Source organism: Lissotriton helveticus, chromosome 3_1 (assembly GCF_964261635.1).
Source record: "Lissotriton helveticus chromosome 3_1, aLisHel1.1, whole genome shotgun sequence".
Lineage (NCBI taxonomy): Eukaryota > Metazoa > Chordata > Amphibia > Caudata > Salamandridae > Lissotriton > Lissotriton helveticus.
The window spans coordinates 827,419,100-827,439,392 of NC_136061.1; positions in this window are offsets into that span (position 1 = coordinate 827,419,100).

A 20,293-nucleotide genomic window follows, 5' to 3' on the forward strand; every position below is an offset into this window, starting at 1 on the left:
CACTGTCCAAGGTTCGACTTACAAATACAAAATTGTTATATTCAAAGGCCTTCCTGGATCAATTAGTTACTGGAGGGTATGAGTTATGGAAGGATACCATAGACCTTAAATCAGTTTGGGGCTCAAGGGCCTGGCAGGTACAAGGCACTGAAGCTTTGCACCGTGCGTGTCTCATCCCAAATCATATGTGGTTTTTAAATGAAACCATTTCCCAGACCACGTGCTTTGGATTGGCTACATCTAAAAGGTTAAACACCCCGTCTTTCCCGGAGTTGGAGGAATATGAGAATTGGAGTAATTTTACTAAATTGTCCATTAGAGATATACAGGCTCTGCTTCTGAATTCCTCCTTTAACATTTCCAGTATGAATCCCAAGGGTTGGCTGCTTTGGCACCGTAGTGCTGATTCTTGCCAAAAGAGATTTTTAAATATAACTGACGGTTTTAAGGCTGTTAGATCTGATCCCCGTTTTGATTTGAGTCATACTGTCACCTCTTACTCTGTTGGCAAGTTGTGTCAAGCTTGGCTGAAACATTCAACTTTACCTGCGGTTAAGTATCACCTTTCCAAACTGAATACAGACGTGGATTTGAATGATTTCATTAAGGGCCCAGCTAGTGGCAGGTCGAAAAGGTGGTTATATGGTGTTTACAATGAAATTTGGAAACTCTCACAGATTGAGGCTGCTTCACGCCTTAGGGCTATTGATCAGGCAAATCTTGAGAAAGTGCTTGCAGTGGTTGACAATAGCATTAACGTGCTTTCCTCTAGAATTTACACATTGGATAATATTGTGTCGTCTGTTGTTGATATTGTGCATGATGAAGTGTCTGTATTATACCATGGTCAAAATCAATTACGTTCAATCATGCAGTTTGCATGGACACTACAGACTCTAAAAATGGGTAAAGTTCCCTGGGGATACATGAACGTTTCCTCTTTATTTGCACCGTTTAATTTGACAGACAAACAACGCTTGCTTTCAATGCGTGATGCTTCCTTTTCTATGCTCCATATTGAAAGATTGGAATCTTTACCTTTTTCTGTGGCAGAGACCACTGCTGCTACGTGGCTTATCCACGGTTTAATAACGCTGCCTTTTGCTTTATATAAGTTTTCAAATTGTATGAAATATGTGCCAATAGGTCGTTTTGAACCCTTAGGTAGCGGTTTTCTTCATGAGGTCTGGTCACTCCCATACACATACAGATGTTTCAAGGATGAACAAGAAGTTTATCTAACAGGGGATGAGTGTACTGAGACGCCAGATCATTCTTTAATGTGTAGACACATACAGTTACACGGTTCATGTAACAAGGACCGACCGAATATGGCTTGCGTTTTACAGGGCACGCCAGTTCCTGCTATCATCCCCACGTTTAAATTGTTAGAGAATGGTAGTTATTTAATGCTCAATAATGAAAACTGCTGTGGTTTAATTAAAGGTATAGCTTTCATAGTAACGGTTAGTGAGCGAGTTATTTGCTGCAGAAATGTTCTTTATCCTCCCACACGTGAACATAGGGAGTCTTCCATTTGGCCACAGATACCGACCTTGGGAGCAGAATTCAGCGGCATGGCTAGAATAAGAGCTCTATTGTCCCAGAAAGAGGTGGCCTTGAGCTCGGCCCGTGAAACTTTCGTGCTTCACATTGCTAACACCCGCACGGAAGTTCAGGCTCTTTTAAACACTGATTTGCCTTTGCATTTCGGAGCCATGGTCCGTTCTATCTTTAACGCATCCTCCACAACGGGCCTAGCACATTTTTTTAAAGTTGTTAGCGGTGGTCTCGTGACTTCCTTTGAGAAGATTTTTGGAGTCATCCCTGCCTTCTTCCATTCTATTTTTTCATCCTTATTTGGAGGGTTCCCGTTTTTGCTTGCTTTAGCGGCTGGCGCATTGGTGGTTTTCTGCCTTTTTAAATATGGATGCCCTTCCTGTGCAAGACCACGCTCAGCTGCTACTGACGCGGTTTCGCAACCGCATGCTTGATTATTATGGCACACTGCCGTTGGCGACTCTAAGCACGGCTTTTGGATTATCTTTTCGTTTCTCCTATTTCACCTGTGTCCAGCCTGTATTTCGCTGCCTGACCTGTGATTTCCTTTGGGCCATTGATTTGTGTCTCTGCGGACCAATATCTGCTGACGTCGATTTTGATCAACTGATGAGTCCTATCATTGCTCACGAGTTGGTTTGTTCTGACGAAAGGATTATGGCCTTGGCGGTGGCACATGGACTAATGGGTCCCTGGAATGTGTTGTCGGCAGCGCAAAGTTTCTTGGAACGAAGTTTTCTTGATAACCCACCGAGCTGTCCTCTGATGGTTATAGAGGATCCGGTGCTGGAAGATCACGTATGTTCCTTTCATCTTTTAAATTGGATGGCTGAACTGTTTTCGGATGAGGACAGTGACTTTCTCCTGGAGGCTGTTGCAGCTTACTTTTCATATACAGTCTTATCATAGACACTGCCTCAAATTGGCATGCTGATTGATAGCATTTCCTTGATTTTATTGACTTTTGGTCAAGACATTTTATTTTTGCTTGCCTATTGGCTTGAGCCACAGTATACTTGTGGGCTATTTTTTAGCATTAGTTTTTATAAATTGAATTTTTATTCATGCTCGTTTATAATTGGATTCTGCTCTCATGTGATGGCACTTCTGTTATCTTATTTAGTCCGTTCTCGGATCATGGGGGGGTGTTGTATAGCTCCTATATATCCCTATATCGTGTTAAGTTAGCATAGGTACGTTTGAGATTTAAACGCCATTTTTCCTTTCTTGCAACTTCTGCACACGACCCTTATTTGTTGACTTAGCTTTCAACCTAGTAGTTTGCCGTGGTGAATGTGAGAATAATATGTTATTGCTCTGATATCTGCTTTGTTTAATAAAACATGTCTGCACGGAGAGTGCTGAAGTTTCAGGAGCAACACGATATGGAATTGTTATGAGGTCTGATCTCCACGCCTTCATAGTCATAACACAAGTGCAGCCTTTGCCAACTTGGGCTTGAGGCGGGATTGATATTGCTTTGCACGAGAATGGTTAACACACTTGATGCGGTGCACATGCAGAGAGAGCTGGTGTATGCTGATGTGATTCCTTCATGCTAGGACACTAAGGTATGGGCCCGCCCTAAAACAACCCAAAGAGACCTTCTTAGATAATAATATAATATATGTGTTAGGGAGGGTGAGATATAAGTGTTGTTAACTCTTATTCATTACAGCATGTTAACATGCTGTCACCATTCGCTTTTTATGTCTTAGTAACTATGCTGATAATTTTGCTACTGATAATAAGTATACTTGTATTATCAAAGATACTGCGCCTGAGAAGACGGCATTAGTAAATAAACATTTCAAATGCACATGTGTCTTCTTTACTCCATGTTCTGGTTTGTAATGATAATATAACGAAAGAGTGTTCATGAGTCCCACGTACCCTGAGGTACTGTAAGTTCATGTTCTGGTTTGTCTAAACATTGGGTGTTTGATATGTCCAATGAGACACTGTAGCTAGCTCGGTAAGGGGTGAGTTGGTTGCTAAGGTAAGTTTTGGGACATCCTAATTTGCCGAGGTTCCACTCCTCTGTGCACAGTTCTGTGTGAGTACAGAAACCCTGCAACAGTCCCAGGTACAAAACCTTTTTTTTAAAGTTTCAATACATATTGTTGTCAAGGCTACTAGAAAAAAAATATATTTTTGTCTCCGTGTTGAATTAGACATAGTGGTAGGTTGAACTTGAAAAGGTAATTGATTCCCACTATTGTAAAAAATTGGATAAAACCAGTAAATAAATATAAATATATAAATACACACTAATTATAATTAACTACAATTCAATTTCTAAAAGTTCAACATGAAACCATCTAAATAAAATTCCTACAGAATATTAAATCTTATAAAAGATTTATAAAATTAATAATTACATATAAAGAAAAGCTTTTCAACTTGCAAAAATTGAATAGGGTAATGCTAGATGGTATCTCAGATTAAGATGAAACAGAGTTTGGACTCAATCACCCCTAATCCAGATAAATGTAAAAATCTTCGCATGTGTTCAGCCCCCCTGGGTATTTAGTGTCAAGCTCCAGAATATACCTTGTTTCCAAGCGCCTCAATTTTAGTTCCCGATTCCCACCTCTTTTCTGGGGTGAAACTGCATCAATGACAAAGTATTGCAAAGGTTGCAAACTATTGTCATGATGAGTTTTAAAATGTCTCGCCACGGGATAACTAGGGTCACTATTGTTAATAGCCCTAATATGCTGTAATATGCGCTTGTGGACAGAAAGTTTGGTACTGCCTTTATATAATAAATTGCAGCTGCATTGTAAGACATAAACAGCACAATCAGTTCGACATGTCAAATGCTGTTTATGTCCAGAGCCCTGTCACTAAAAGCAGACTGATATGTGGTTCTGTTGGAGCCATAATGGCATGCTTTACAGCTGGAGCATTTAAAGAACCCCTTTCTTGCTACCAGCCATCCTGTTTTCTCTTGTTCATCCGCGTTCTTTTTTACTAAAGCATTGGCCATAGCGGCTGCTCTTTTATATGTTATTGATGGATGTTTAGGGAGCAAAGCACCAATGACTGGGTCATCATGTACAATTGGCCAACTTTTTCTTATGATGGTTCGCAACTGTTTTTACTGTCTAGAATAAGTGAGGATCAGTCTTGTAGGCTCAGTATGTCCATCACTTCTAACCTCCTTAGTTTTATGAGTTTTTTTCGTTTATATCTGTCCTGTAAAATTTCCTTTCTACTGAGTTTCTGGATTTGACAATAGCTGTTTCAATAGAGGAATTGGTGTAACCTCTCTATAGAAACCGCTGTTTACATTCCATCTGTTTGTCAATCATGTCCTGTTCCTCACTGCAAATCCTGCGAATAGGTAGCATCTCCCCATAGGGCATGCTTTGTATTAGGTGCGGAGGATGGGAGCTAGATGCATGTAATAATGTGTTTCCCGCTGTTTCCTTCCGATATAATGAAGTGCTCATTTTGTTGTTAATTATGCTGACCTGTACATCTAAAATGGCTATACTTGGGTTACTGAAACTAAAAGTAAAATGCAGGTTCACATCATTATTGTTCAATTGCGCAACAAAATCTTGGGCTTTATTTTGCGATCCTTGCTAGATAGTGTGTAAATCTTGGAGATAAAAAACACTGTTGAAGGATAACAATACTACCATTTCTGTTAATAATTGCCAACAATCATATTTACTCTATGCCCTGACGGGCTAGCAAGCAAACCTTTGTTTTTTCACTGAATATATTCACCCACTTGGGTATAATTTATGCATTATGTTATGAGTCGTGCACATTATTTTACTCATGAAGTCTTCCTACATTTATTATGGTTTGTTTGGAGAAACACTTATCTAAGCGTATTTCACACACTTGGGTAGAATTGTTGGTAGGCTTATATGTGTAATTTTATGAGCTTTGTGACAGGAGATATGTTCTGCTTGCATATAACTTTATTGAAAGCAATGATTAACAGTTAGACCTTTTGTTGGGAGCAATTATATTGTAACGGCATTTTGGCACTATGCGAGCAATATGCAAATTATCTTTTCCATGCATGCAATAGGATTGGGAGCGGGCTTACGGGGCCAATCACGGATGATGATAGAGACGTGTACGTTACCCACACTCGAAGTTACAGCAAAGAGCTGCAAGAATACATTTAACTAATTTAATGTAAAGCTTTGTTTGTAATCCTATAAATTAGATGCATGACGTTTTTAGCTCTACAAACAAGATTAATGGTGTCAAATACTGATTGTAACATACATTACTTTTGAAAGATGGCCGACATTTATTGTAACCGAGTATACACCTTGAAGTCCACTTTCTATGTCACTTAAAAAATGATGAACTTACCTGTGAGCAAGGCGGATTTCCGCCGAAACGCGTTGGGTTTACAATATGGCTTGGAATTGAATAATAAACTGTCACTAAGCTACTGAGAAGTGCAGTTACGTTTTTTGAAAGGAGTTTAACAAATACGCTCGTACTGTGGAATTGTTTGTAATCAGGGAAACCTCGGACACTGTCTTGCACCACCACGTAGTGTCCTGGCACCTTCCAAGGAGAAGGAAAGGCATCTATATATATAAATGCATCTATCTATCTATCTATCTATCTATCTATCTATCTATCTATCTATCTATCTATCTGTCTATCTATCTATCTATCTATCTATCTATATATATATATCTATATATATATATACCTGTGTGTAGTTGTAAGATGTTTTCAGATTTGTCCGACCATGATCCAAATATCAAATTTGCACTTTTTTCAGCACAGCTTTGCACATTATCATCATACTGTAACACTAAGACACTTTATTCCCTATTTTTGCATTCAGCAGCGCACAGTCACTTTATTTAGACATGGATTTTTGTCAGTGGTCAAGATTTATGCTAATTAATACATGCTTTGAAGTACCAGCTATTGAGATGTGGAGTGACTCTTGAACCAGGAACATTAATGAGCAGTGGCAAATGTATGAGGGAGACATTTAACAACAGTACAAAAAGTATATAATTTTTTTTTTTCAAAATAACTGTGTATATATGTCTCTGGGAATACCAATATTGGGACCGTTATTGGTCAACATTAGGATATGACATTTTTATGTAATAGGGGAACTTTGACGTGTGTCTACCTGATCAACAACTGTAATACAGCAAGATCTGAGTCCATCTCCTCCGTCAGGGTGCTTGAGTAACATATTTTTTAAAATCACTTTATTTAACACTTTCAAATGTTCTTGCCCTTAATGAGAGTTATTAGAAATTGGGTCTATAATATGCATTTAAGCAGATAAATTGTGTTAATCATGTACAATGTTTTTGATAGAAGCGTGTATTAAGTTTGTAGAAAGTACAATACAACTTAAAAGCATTTAAGCAGCTATTTATACATTGAAGTATATGAAATTTGTGAAGTACATCGGACCCCTCGAAATACAGCAGTATGTTTTCTATGTCTCTTAAATTGGGCTTGCATTTGCACTTTCAAAAGGTAGGGCACTAACTAAGCGTTGTCATGTGATCAAGGCCGCTGGGATCGCCGAAACGTGTTGTGACTATTCACTGGAGAAAATAAAATAGATTGGCACAAAGAAGGTCTGCCCTCGTTATTTCGCACGTAAGCGAAGAGACAGTGTTACGAGTTGCCGTGATATTTACCGGTGTTTGGCTGTTACCGGTTTGCTGACCCCCTCTCAGGAAGTTGGCTCCGTGGCAGGCAGTCCGTCCGCCTCTCGTTGGTTTCCAGGCAGCAGCATCGCGGGCTCGTGGTGCAGCTACAGCGGGGACCCCGGGGGCACGAAGAAAAGTTTCGAGGAGAAACGAACGGAGCCCTCCCCATTGCAGCACGAACATTGAAGCTTGTCAGATTCGGAGAGTGACAGTGGAACGCGGACAGCCTTCCGTCGGAGGAGACCTCTCGGCTGAGGAGGTACAGAACAGGGAGGCTGTTTGTAGTTTGAACGCTGCTAAATTCACTCCACATCGTATTTTGCATATGCTGCTGGGGGTTGAGAGATGTGCGCAAAATTCCCCGTGTGCTAATCTAGGACTTGACTGAGGTTCAGTCTTAAGTCATTGGGAAAGCATTAAGGGGATAACCAATTTATGAATTGAATTGAAAAAGCTTTATTCGAGTTGTACACTCATAAAAGCACAGACGTAAAAATGTATACATTCAAAGCGCTTGACATACATTTAAAAGCATATTGCAATTAAAATTCATATTTCAAACACATAAAATACTTGACAATAATAGCTTGTGCAAGCTTTCTCAAACAGTGGTAAAACTCAGTGCATGCTGGGAGATAGTGCCCTCCGCCTTATGGACCATGCCCACCCCAAGTATTTTGCTGTTCCTAGTACAATGGGCATTTCGGTGGAGGTACAAATAATTCTCAACCCCTCGACACCACTTAGTACCCCAAGATTTCTACAAACAGGTGCCAGCCAGGATTTTCTTGGGTTTACGTAGGCCTCGCACAAAAATAAGAAATGAACAATACTTTCGTTGGTGGCACCACATGTCGGGCAACACGAGCTACTGCTACTTCTCCAACTAGACGTCAATGCCCTCAGGGGGAGGGAACCTGCCCTTAACTGGAAAAATAATTTCCTATCTAACGGAACAGTTATAGTGTCCCAATACTGTTCTAGGGCAGGTCTCATTTTAATTTCCATAAATCTACCCCCCATTGTTTCTGAGTTTACGCTCCTCCAGAGCTTCTGTTCAATATAATCCCAGTATATGGCCTTTATAGTATTTTTACTAGGGAATACTTCCCCGAGGGGATTTTCCCAGAGCTTGGAGAGACCGAGCTCAGCAAGAACATCCCTGAGCTTCTTCAGCCATGTAATTTTGTGAAAGACATCTGATTTAACTAGGGCTAGAAACCCATCAGCATAGTGTCTAATTTCTGGGGTCGTCCAAAGCCGTCTCCAGTAAAGGATAGGCCTTAGTCGAGCACGATCGCTAACCAATCTCCTTCCTAAATCCAGACCAAGTGGTATTAGTGGGGTACTCTGGGGGAGACTTGTTATTCCTCTCAGAAACCTGTTCTCGTATATTTGAAGGGTATTGAGCCTCTCAAAGCCCCAAACTTCAGCCCCATAAAGGGCTGCGCCCAAGGCTTTTGCATCGTAGACCATGAGGACCGGTTTTATAGGCCTAGTTTTGGATTTTACTTGTTCTACCCGGAGTGCTCCTGAAATCTGCTGGTGTTTCAGTACCGCCTTCTCAATGTGTCTTGACCAACCAGATTTACTCGATATCTCTACCCCTAGGTACGTAAAAACATTTACTACCTCCAGTTTAGTGTTATTCAGAGATACCCTTGGTTGGGATTGGCGCCTTTGTCCGAAAACCATCAGCTTTGTTTTACTAACATTAACTTCGAGACCTTGTTCTTTACAAAACATATCAAATATGTTCAAGGCTCGCTGGAGTCCTGCCGGGGTTTTGGACACAATCAGGGTGTCGTCAGCGAACATCAGGATCGGAACCCTGATGCCCGCTAGCGATGGTGCATCTACCCTTGCATCCAACATCCTATCCGCTATGCCGTTAATGAACAAAGAGAACAGCAGGGGTGCCATAGCACATCCCTGCCGTACCCCCCGATCGACTGGGAAATTAATGGTAGATTCCCCGTTCCTCCCCCACTGGACTTTAGCAAGTTGCTTTCGTGAAGACGCATTATTAGTGTAAGCAACTCAAGTGGGACCCCTATCTTACTCAGAACTGCCCACAGCTTACTCCTAGGCACCAAGTCGAAGGCAGCCCTCAAGTCTACAAATGCTACATAGAGGCTGCCTTCGCCAAGGAGTACAGTCCCCCACCGTAGCATGGTAAATCGAAATATTTGATCTACCGTACTGGTTGCCCGCCTAAATCCTGCCTGGTAGGGGGATAGAGCATTATTCTCATCTACCCAAGCCATAAGTTTGTTGACCACCATCTTCCCCACCACTTTTTGGATAGTGGCCAACAAACTTATCGGTCTATAATTTGCCGGGAGTGACCGATCGCCTTTCTTATAGATCGGTATAATTATTGCCCCCTTCCATATTTCTGGGATTTTAGCCCCTTTAGCTAGGGCATTTCCCAGTACGGTCACATACCTTGCCCACCGAGCCTTGTCGTGTTCAAATATATCTGAGGGAATTCCATCTAACCCCGGAGCTTTCCCCCCTTGCAGTGTTGTAATTACTAGTTCAGTTTCTTTATTTGAAAATAGATCTCCCTTGCAGAATACCACTGGGATAGGTTCTATAGCCATTGCATCCCTATTCTCTGCATACTGGGGTTTAAAATACTCGACCCATGATGCCTCATTAACATTGTTGTCTGGGTTGTTGGGGGAACCGCCTCTGCCCCACTTCACGATTTTCCAAAAGAGTCTGGAATCTCTTAACCCAGAAGCTTCGAGTAACTCCTCCCAGTGCTCCTCATCCCACTGTTTTTTAGCCTTGCGGATGTTATCATTGTATTGTTTCCTGGCTATACTAATCAGGGCCTTATCCCTGCTTTTAATTGCCCTACCCAACTCCAATCTAGTTAACCTGCACTGCTTATTAAACCACCTCGCCAATTTGATGGGTGCTTTTCTATTTGCCTTAACTAATTTAATAAAATGCGGTTTTATCAGGGAAAAGAATGTGTCATGTATGTCTGTTATTAAAGAGGAACCCGGTGTTACAGGATTTGCTGTTTCCATGGCGGCGATAGCATTATCCACCTCCAAGTTTATGTGGTCCAAGGAGGCCAGGTTAGCCAACACGTTTGGCCATTTCACCCTTCGTGAGTCATTAGCCATAACAGGTACGATCTCGCTACATGACTCTGGGTTGTCAGGCGCGGCCCTCCACCATGAATGGGTGACGCAAAGGGGATTATGATCGCTTTCTAATCTACCCTTAATTTCCATATCGCCCACACCACGCCATAACTCAAGACTACAGATGACATAGTCAATCCTGCTTTTATTGTGGCCATTATCGAATGTGCAATTTCCTCCTTGGTCGCTCTTTGTCCTGCCATTAAGGGCCCTCAGACCATATTCCAAACATAACGCATTCAACAACAATATATCTTTTGTCCACCGCTTCACTGATATAAGATTTAGGTTTGGGACACCCCATTGAGCATCTTCCTCCTGTCCTATCGGATGTTCCGTGTTTTCTAGGGGCTCAAATGTCCTGTTGAGGTCACCAGCCACAACCACTCTATTTCCCAGTGACTGTGATTCTAGGAAGGTGGATAGAGCTTCTAGGGTAGGGGAGTTCCCAGCACATGTACCCCTAGCGTAAATATTATAAATATCTATCACACCCCCCTTTCCTAGTGATAACCTTAATAATTGTATATCCTTACAGCCTAGGTTGATCACTTTTATTTTAACTTTTGAACTTTGCTTGATCCAGACTGTTAGACCTCCCATAGGTCTGCCCCTAGGGCCTCTACTCGCTGGTATACAAAAATTTAAGTAACCTGGGAGGTAAATTGGGTCGCAAGCCCACGTCTCTTGAAATAGGCACATTTCAAACCCATTAACAAAATCTATCCAGTGTTGTGACAACAGTCTAGTGCCCAGCCCCGCTATATTCCATGAGACAAACCTCCCCATGGTGTTGCCTTTACAAATCCCCCTTTCATTAACTGGCTTAACCGGGAAGTTGGTCAAGCTCTCGCAATCACCGGCCTCTTCTGAAGCAATATCTGCACAGTTAACATCTTTACCATCATTTATGCCAAGACTTAATGAAAGTCTGAGTTCACCCCCCCTATCTTCCAAACATGCCATAGTGCCCCCCCTCATATTTCCACTTTCCCTGTTAGTAAACACTTCATCTAAATTGGACATTACATCCCCATTTGTTACCAGTGTTGCCTCCGGGAAATTTCCCCTGGCCATATTTCCCCCAAAATCGATGTGTTCAACTGGTTTCCGTCAACATCCCCACCTCGTGTTCCCTGGCCCATTATAAGAATTATATACCTGTTTATAACAGTCATTTGGTTGTGGGATAGGGGCAGAAAAAGAGCTAATCTCTACCCAGGGAGTGAGACTAGTTCTCGATGGCTCATTGCTCCCCCCAAGATAAGTAGCCACCGGTCTTGGATAAAAGAAGGTAAGATCCACAACACCAATCCCACCAATGCTAATATTCCAACCAGGTCTCGTAATTAACCCTACTACCCTTGGGTCTTGGAAGTTAATTATAATACATTCGCCCCCCTGTTTTTTCAAGGTATTCCCTATCCAATTGACCCTTCTAACCCCAATAATCAAACCATCCACTCCCCCTGGCAAAGGTCTATTGACCCGTAGCCAATGCATGGCTTTGTTTTTTAGCATGTCATAGGTTTCTCTTTGACCTTCCAATAATGGTGGAACATTGGTAAGAATAGCCACATAGGGGTAGGAATCAGGGGTGAGTTGTACCGGGGGTATCCTAGTCGGAAGTTTAGTCACATGTGATATTGGTTGGCTACGTTCTGGAACAACAGCTATGGAATTTCCATCCCTTGCAGGACCACCCCTACTTACTATCTGGGAGGCATGCGGCACATTTGTTCCAACACCATTATTACAGTGGGTTTTATCATTACTTGTCAATGTGCCATGGCTAATTTTCAAAATAGTTGGCAAGGGTGGAATATTTTTACTAACAGTAGTGGCAGAGTTTTTTGGACTGTCTTTTCTACCTTTAGCTGCAGTGCTATGAGGCTTAGTTTTCCCGCAATTGCTATTACTTGCAGTAACCGATGGGTCAGCGATAGTCTTACTACTCTGCCCGTTACCCCGCTGACTGGATGCACTACTCGCAATTGGAGGTTGTAAATCAACCAACGGGGCACCAGCTTCTCGCTCGACTATCTGTTGGTTTTTCCCATTCTCTCCCATTTTATTACAAGACTTAATTAAAGATTTTATGGAAAAAAAATTATCTAAGCTAGCCTGCTCTAGATGGTCCAGTTGTTCTGCTAGCTTTTTAAGTCTAGACTCAAAGGGGTTTAAGAGGGAACGTATTAATTTTTCCAACTCCAAAATAAATTCTGGGTTAGATGTTGGTGGCCCAGGGGATGCTATAGTAATAGGATCTATACCTGATGATACTGGTGTCGTAGGGGATACCAATATTATGGTGTCTACACCTACTGGGACAGCTTCTCCCTCTCCCGTTGGTAATCCAGTAGAGTTCTCTACAGGGACATGACTTGGGGGTGTTTTAGTGCCCAACTTCCTATATTTCCTAGCGGGTTTTGGGGCTTGACATTTTTTGACAGTGGCACCCCTTTTCCTTTTTGGACAAGGTTTGGATTTTATAGCTTGTGCTTGAACACATAGTTTTAGTGTTGCATTTTGCCCATTAGATGAATGGCTGGAAGCATTTGAGGGCTCTGCGGGCACAATAGTGGCTACTATGTCTAAGGGGAAAGTACCCAGTGGCTCATTAGATAGAGGTAAATTGTGCAAGATATCATGTGTAGCTGGTAGTATAATAGATGATAACGGGGTGACCAATGAAGGGAAACTTTGGCCTTGGTGTTTCTCAAGAGGGGTTTTCATAAGCTCTATCGACAGCCTACGCCCAGCACGTCTTTCTGCCAAGGCGATCTCCCTATCAATATCCTGAGGCAGCCGTTTAAAATAAGTATCTAGGGGGCCCATGACGGCCGTCTCCACCTCACCCATAGAGGGCAGCAGGGTGGAAGTGCTTGTAGAACAAGCCATATATCTAACCCCCGTACTACCTAACAAAGTACTAACAGATCAGGGTACAATTGTTACACAAATGGTTTTCAGGCAATACCAGTACTGTAAATGTTAGTGAGGTGTCCCTGCCCAGCCACTGACGGCCACAGACGGTCCCGCCCTTGTCCCGGGCTTCTCCCGGCGCTCCTGCGCGCTTCCGCGCAGCGGTAATGGCAATACCTATTTATATATCTATGCAGGAAGGGGAGGAGCAGACAGGGAGAGCGGCCCAGGTGTTCTAGATTGGGGCTGGCAAGCGCTCCTGGGAACGGTAGTCCCTGCCCAGCGCCTGCTCTCGCTCGCAGCCCCGCCTGTCACTCGCCTTCAGTGGGACCCAGTCCGAGTTCCTGACAATCCGGTGAACACCCCACACGAAGCGGGACCCGCGGAGCGGGTTCCGCGAGAGGTAGGAGGGTTTAGAAAAGATAAAAAAGGGCTCCGTCCAAAGCGCTGCTGTGAGTTCCAGAGAAAGCGTCCCAAATTAATCCACAAACGCAGGAGTCTTAAGCGCAGGGGAAGGGGAGGAGCAGACAGGGAGAGCGGCCCAGGTGTTCTAGATTGGGGCTGGCAAGCGCTCCTGGGAACGGTAGTCCCTGCCCAGCGCCTGCTCTCGCTCGCAGCCCCGCCTGTCACTCGCCTTCAGTGGGACCCAGTCCGAGTTCCTGACAATCCGGTGAACACCCCACACGAAGCGGGACCCACGGAGCGGGTTCCGCGAGAGGTAGGAGGGTTTAGAAAAGATAAAAAAGGGCTCCGTCCAAAGCGCTGCTGTGAGTTCCAGAGAAAGCGTCCCAAATTAATCCACAAACGCAGGAGACTTAAGCGCAGGGGAAGGGGAAGAGCAGACAGGGAGAGCGGCCCAGGTGTTCTAGATTGGGGCTGGCAAGCGCTCCTGGGAACGGTAGTCCCTGCCCAGCGCCTGCTCTCGCTCGCAGCCCCGCCTGTCACTCGCCTTCAGTGGGACCCAGTCCGAGTTCCTGACAATCCGGTGAACACCCCACACGAAGCGGGACCCGCGGAGCGGGTTCCGCGAGAGGTAGGAGGGTTTAGAAAAGATAAAAAAGGGCTCCGTCCAAAGCGCTGCTGTGAGTTCCAGAGAAAGCGTCCCAAATTAATCCACAAACACAGGAGTCTTAAGCGCAGGGGAAGGGGAGGAGCAGACAGGGAGAGCGGCCCAGGTGTTCTAGATTGGGTCTGGCAAGCGCTCCTGGGAACGGTAGTCCCTGCCCAGCGCCTGCTCTCGCTCGCAGCCCCGCCTGTCACTCGCCTTCAGTGGGACCCAGTCCGAGTTCCTGACAATCCGGTGAACACCCCACACGAAGCGGGACCCGCGGAGCGGGTTCCCGCGAGAGGTAGGAGGGTTTAGAAAAGATAAAAAAGGGCTCCGTCCAAAGCGCTGCTGTGAGTTCCAGAGAAGACACTTTATTCCCTATTTTTGCATTCAGCAGCGCACAGTCACTTTACTTAGACATGGATTTTTGTCAGTGGTCAAGATTTATGCTAATTAATACATGCTTTGAAGTACCAGCTATTGAGATGTGGAGTGACTCTTGAACCAGGAACATTAATGAGCAGTGGCAAATGTGTGAGGGAGACATTTAACAACAGTACAAAAAGTATATAATTTTTTTTTTCAAAATAACTGTGTATATATGTCTCTGGGAATACCAATATTGGGACCATTATTGGTCAACATTAGGATATGAAATTTTTATGTAATAGGGGAACTTTGACGTGTGTCTACCTGATCAACAATTGTAATACAGCAAGATCTGAGTCCATCTCCTCCATCAGGGGGCTTGAGTAACCTTTTGTTGGGCGCAATTATATTGTAACAGCATTTTGGCACTATGCGAGCAATATGCAAATTATCTTTTCCATGCATGCAATAGGATTGGGAGCGGGCTTACGGGGCCAATCACGGATGATGATAGAGACGTGTACGTTACCCACACTCGAAGTTACAGCAAAGAGCTGCAAGAATACATTTAACTAATTTAATGTAAAGCTTTGTTTGTAATCCTATAAATTAGATGCATGACGTTTTTAGCTCTACAAACAAGATTAATGGTGTCAAATACTGATTGTAACATACATTACTTTTGAAAGATGGCCGACATTTATTGTAACCGAGTATACACCTTGAAGTCCACTTTCTATGTCACTTAAAAAATGATGAACTTACCTGTGAGCAAGGCGGATTTCCGCCGAAACGCGTTGGGTTTACAATATGGCTTGGAATTGAATAATAAACTCTCACTAAGCTACTGAGAAGTGCAGTTACGTTTTTTGAAAGGAGTTTAACAAATACGCTCGTACTGTGGAATTGTTTGTAATCAGGGAAACCTCGGACACTGTCTTGCACCACCACGTAGTGTCCTGGCACCTTCCAAGGAGAAGGAAAGGCATCTATATATATAAATGTATCTATCTATCTATCTATCTATCTATCTATCTATCTATCTATCTATCTATCTATCTATCTATCTATCTATCTATCTATCTATCTATCTATCTATATATATATCTCTATATATATATATACCTGTGTGTAGTTGTAAGATGTTTTCAGATTTGTCCGACCATGATCCAAATATCAAATTTGCACTTTTTTCAGCACAGCTTTGCACATTATCATCATACTGTAACACTAAGACACTTTATTCCCTATTTTTGCATTCAGCAGCGCACAGTCACTTTACTTAGACATGGATTTTTGTCAGTGGTCAAGATTTATGCTAATTAATACATGCTTTGAAGTACCAGCTATTGAGATGTGGAGTGACTCTTGAACCAGGAACATTAATGAGCAGTGGCAAATGTGTGAGGGAGACATTTAACAACAGTACAAAAAGTATATACATTTTTTTTTCAAAATAACTGTGTATATATGTCTCTGGGAATACCAATATTGGGACCGTTATTGGTCAACATTAGGATATGACATTTTTATGTAATAGGGGAACTTTGACGTGTGTCTACCTGATCAACAACTGTAATACAGCAAGATCTGAGTCCATCTCCTCCGTCAGGGTGCTTGAGTAACATATTTTTTAAAATCACTTTATTTAACACTTTCAAATGTTCTTGCCCTTAATGAGAGTTATTGGAAATTGGGTCTATAATATGCATTTAAGCAGATACATTGTGTTAATCATGTACAATGTTTTTGATAGAAGCGTGTATTAAGTTTGTAGAAAGTACAATACAACTTAAAAGCATTTAAGCAGCTATTTATACATTGAAGTATATGAAATTTGTGAAGTACATCGGACCCCTCGAAATACAGCAGTATGTTTTCTATGTCTCTTAAATTGGGCTTGCATTTGCACTTTCAAAAGGTAGGGCACTAACTAAGCGTTGTCATGTGATCAAGGCCGCTGGGACCGCCGAAACGTGTTGTGACTATTCACTGGAGAAAATAAAATAGATTGGCACAAAGAAGGTCTGCCCTCGTTATTTCGCACGTAAGCGAAGAGACAGTGTTACGAGTTGCCGTGATATTTACCGGTGTTTGGCTGTTACCGGTTTGCTGACCCCCTCTCAGGAAGTTGGCTCCGTGGCAGGCAGTCCGTCCGCCTCTCGTTGGTTTCCAGGCAGCAGCATCGCGGGCGCGTGGTGCAGCTACAGCGGGGACCCCGGGGGCACGAAGAAAAGTTTCGAGGAGAAACAAACTGAGCCCTCCCCATTGCAGCACGAACATTGAAGCTTGTCAGATTCAGAGAGTGACAGTGGAACGCGGACAGCCTTCCGTCGGAGGAGACCTCTCGGCTGAGGAGGTACAGAACAGGGAGGCTGTTTGTAGTTTGAACGCTGCTAAATTCACTCCACATCGTATTTTGCATATGCTGCTGGGGGTTGAGAGATGTGCGCAAAACTCCCCGTGTGCTAATCTAGGACTCGACTGAGGTTCAGTCTTAAGTCATTGGGAAAGCATTAAGGGGATAACCAATTTATCTAATAACAACCAGTGAAATGTCTGCTGACGTGCTTAGGACCCGCGAGCTCGCCGCGGAGGAGATGTTCTCAGACGTTATTGAAGGCAAAGCTAATGTAAGGGCTGAAAGAGCAGAGGATTCCAATGCTAAGTCTAATGGTCTAAAGGAGAATTTCAAACTGCTGGAAAAATATAAGCGCCAGGAACAATCAAAGTGGTGGGAGGCGCGCTCATTAAAAAGGTACTTGGATGTGGGGCGAATCCCCAGTGGGCTACGTGTCATCATAGCCCCTAGCTATGAGACGCCCAATCCACTTATGATGGCGGAGTGGGGTGAGTGTAACCTTGACTCATCAAGAAAACTAGTGGAGATACTAGTTAAGTATGCGGAAATTGACAGGGCAGAGTTACAAATTAAAATCGAAACCCTTGATGATAACATAAAACAGCAGGAAGGAGAGTCCCGGTAGGGGCAAAAAATGAGGGATGAGATGACCATAAGACTAGCCAAAGAGGAAGATAAAATTAAGACACGCAAAGCCTACAAATTTAAAAGGGATAGAGATGACTATGCCAATGGTCACATTTTTACATTTGCGCGGCACTACGACTCCCTGAGGGCTGCTACTGCAAACAAAAGGTTACAAGGGAGTAACGAAACATCTAATCAGCGTGTTGAATTATCCTACATGTCAGAGCTAAGCTCAGCGCCAGAAAGTGAATCGGAAAAGGAAGGTGCCAGATTAAACAAAGAGCAAGGAATTAAGCTGACAATATGGGAAGAATTGGACATTATAAAACAGGGCAGAAGAGACACCATGAGACCACGATATCAGGGAGTAGTGTCAAAACAAAGTCTCAAAGTAGACGGGGGAGACGCCAGGCCTGCAGGAACTGGAGAACCCAGGAAGTGGGGCAGGGGTCGAGCCAAAAAGAAGAACTTATAACCCCAAATACTGAACATCATGGCCCAGGGAAAGCAACTAATAATCAGGAGGCGAATACCATAGTCAATCTGACCAACATTGACTTAACTGTGGCGGAAAAGCAGTTTCTCTCCCTAAGGCTCACATTCTGTCCAGAGACCAATTTCAAGTACACACAAACAAGGGCTTATGTGTACTTGTTTATTCGCAAATTAAAATTGAAAAAGTTACATCTGCAAAAATCTAGTATGGAGCGAATATACTCAGCTCCATCAACAACTGGAAATAATGAGTCCCCAGGACTGTTGGTGTCTGACATTGAAACATACCAATACATGTGTAGCTTGGCAAATGGAAAGCAATCAGAGAGTCAATCTCCTGCATTTGGATACGGACAAAAAAAGCCTGAGACTCCATTCAAAAACAAGTCTAAATTTATTCCCTTGACTGCACGTGACGGCCTAGACTCCTTTAGTGACCATGTAGTTGGACAGATCAAGAAACTAACTTATGCTACTAACAAATTGAAAAGATCATATACTAATCAAGAAAGAAACTACAACCAACTAATTTTAAAACTACAAAGAGAGGAAGTGGTTATACGAAACTCGAATAAGGGCCTCAACATAGTCCTCTGGCCATTGAATGATTATTTGAAAGAGGCACATAGACAGCTGGATGATGTGCAATGTTATAGAAAAAGTACTCCACTAAAATACAAATCGATTCAGGACTCCCTGTTTAAAAATATATTAGCTTGGAAAAGCTGTGGACTACTAAGTTTGGATGAATATAGATTTGTCAAGAAGGAACATCCAATGGTACCATATATCTATTTCATACCCAAAGTCCATTAGAGCATGACATCACCGCCGGGTAGACCGATCATCGCAGCATGTGATGGTCCACTGGAAAATCTATCGAGGTACATTGATTTCTTTCTTCAGGTGCACATGAAACAACTCGGGTCTTATGTACAGGACACCAGTGACTTTTTAAATAAAATCAAGGACTTGTCCTGGGATTCAAACTTTTGTATTTATAACCCTGGATGTATGCTCTTTGTATACTTGCATAAGACACCGAGATGGGTTGAAAGCAGTGGAGTACTTTTTAAGCAAAAGATTGATGATGTTTGCACAACATTCAAGAATGCTGCTAGATATGTTGTGTTTTTGCCTGGAGAATAATATGTTTATTTTTAAAGGTCAGTTTTACCAACAAGTTCAGGGTGTGGCGATGGGGGCCAGCTTCTCCCCCAGTTATGCCTGTTTGTTTATGGGATGGTGGGAGGAGCTGGTCGTCATGCACAAACATGAAGAGGTATACACCACAAAGAAAGTTTCATGGTTGAGGTTCATACACGATCTTTTTATTGTATGGAGAGGAAGTGAGGAAAATGCACTAGAATTCATAAATGAAATTAATGAAAATGATTTTAATTTGAAATTCACTTTTAACATCAGCAAACGTACAGTGACCTTCTTAGATATTGAGATCTTAGTTGAAAACAATGTTTTAACCACTACCCTTTTTAGAAAACCGACAGCGGGAAATACACTCTTACATGCGTCGTGTGCCCATCCTCCACATTTAATTAGAAGCATCCCCTATGGGGAGATGCTCCGGATCAGACGTATTTGTAGTGATCCGGAGGATGCAAGAATTAAACAATTGGAGAGTGGTGCCAGATTCTTAGCCAGGGGCTACAGCAAGGAAACAGTAGAAGCTGCCATTAATAAATCAAGGGCGAAGCGCAGGGAGGACCTCCTAGTGTACAAAGCTCAAACCCCGCAGCTAGCTGTAGAAACTAAGTACCAACCCGTGAGGCTCATTTTGACATACTCGAAGCAGGAAAAACAATTAAGGAGCATTATCAGACGCAACTGGCACTTCATACAGGAAGACCATGTGATAGGTGACTTGATGCCTGCAAATCCATCTATCTCCTTTAGAAAATCAGTGAGTATGGGCAATATGCTGGCCAGGACCAGCCAGGAGAGCTGTCGGAAGGATATATGGTTGACCTCTAGAAAAGGGTTTTTATAAATGTCTTACCTGTAAAGCCTGCCAATTTGGAAGTAATACCAAAACATATACAACTGCCTT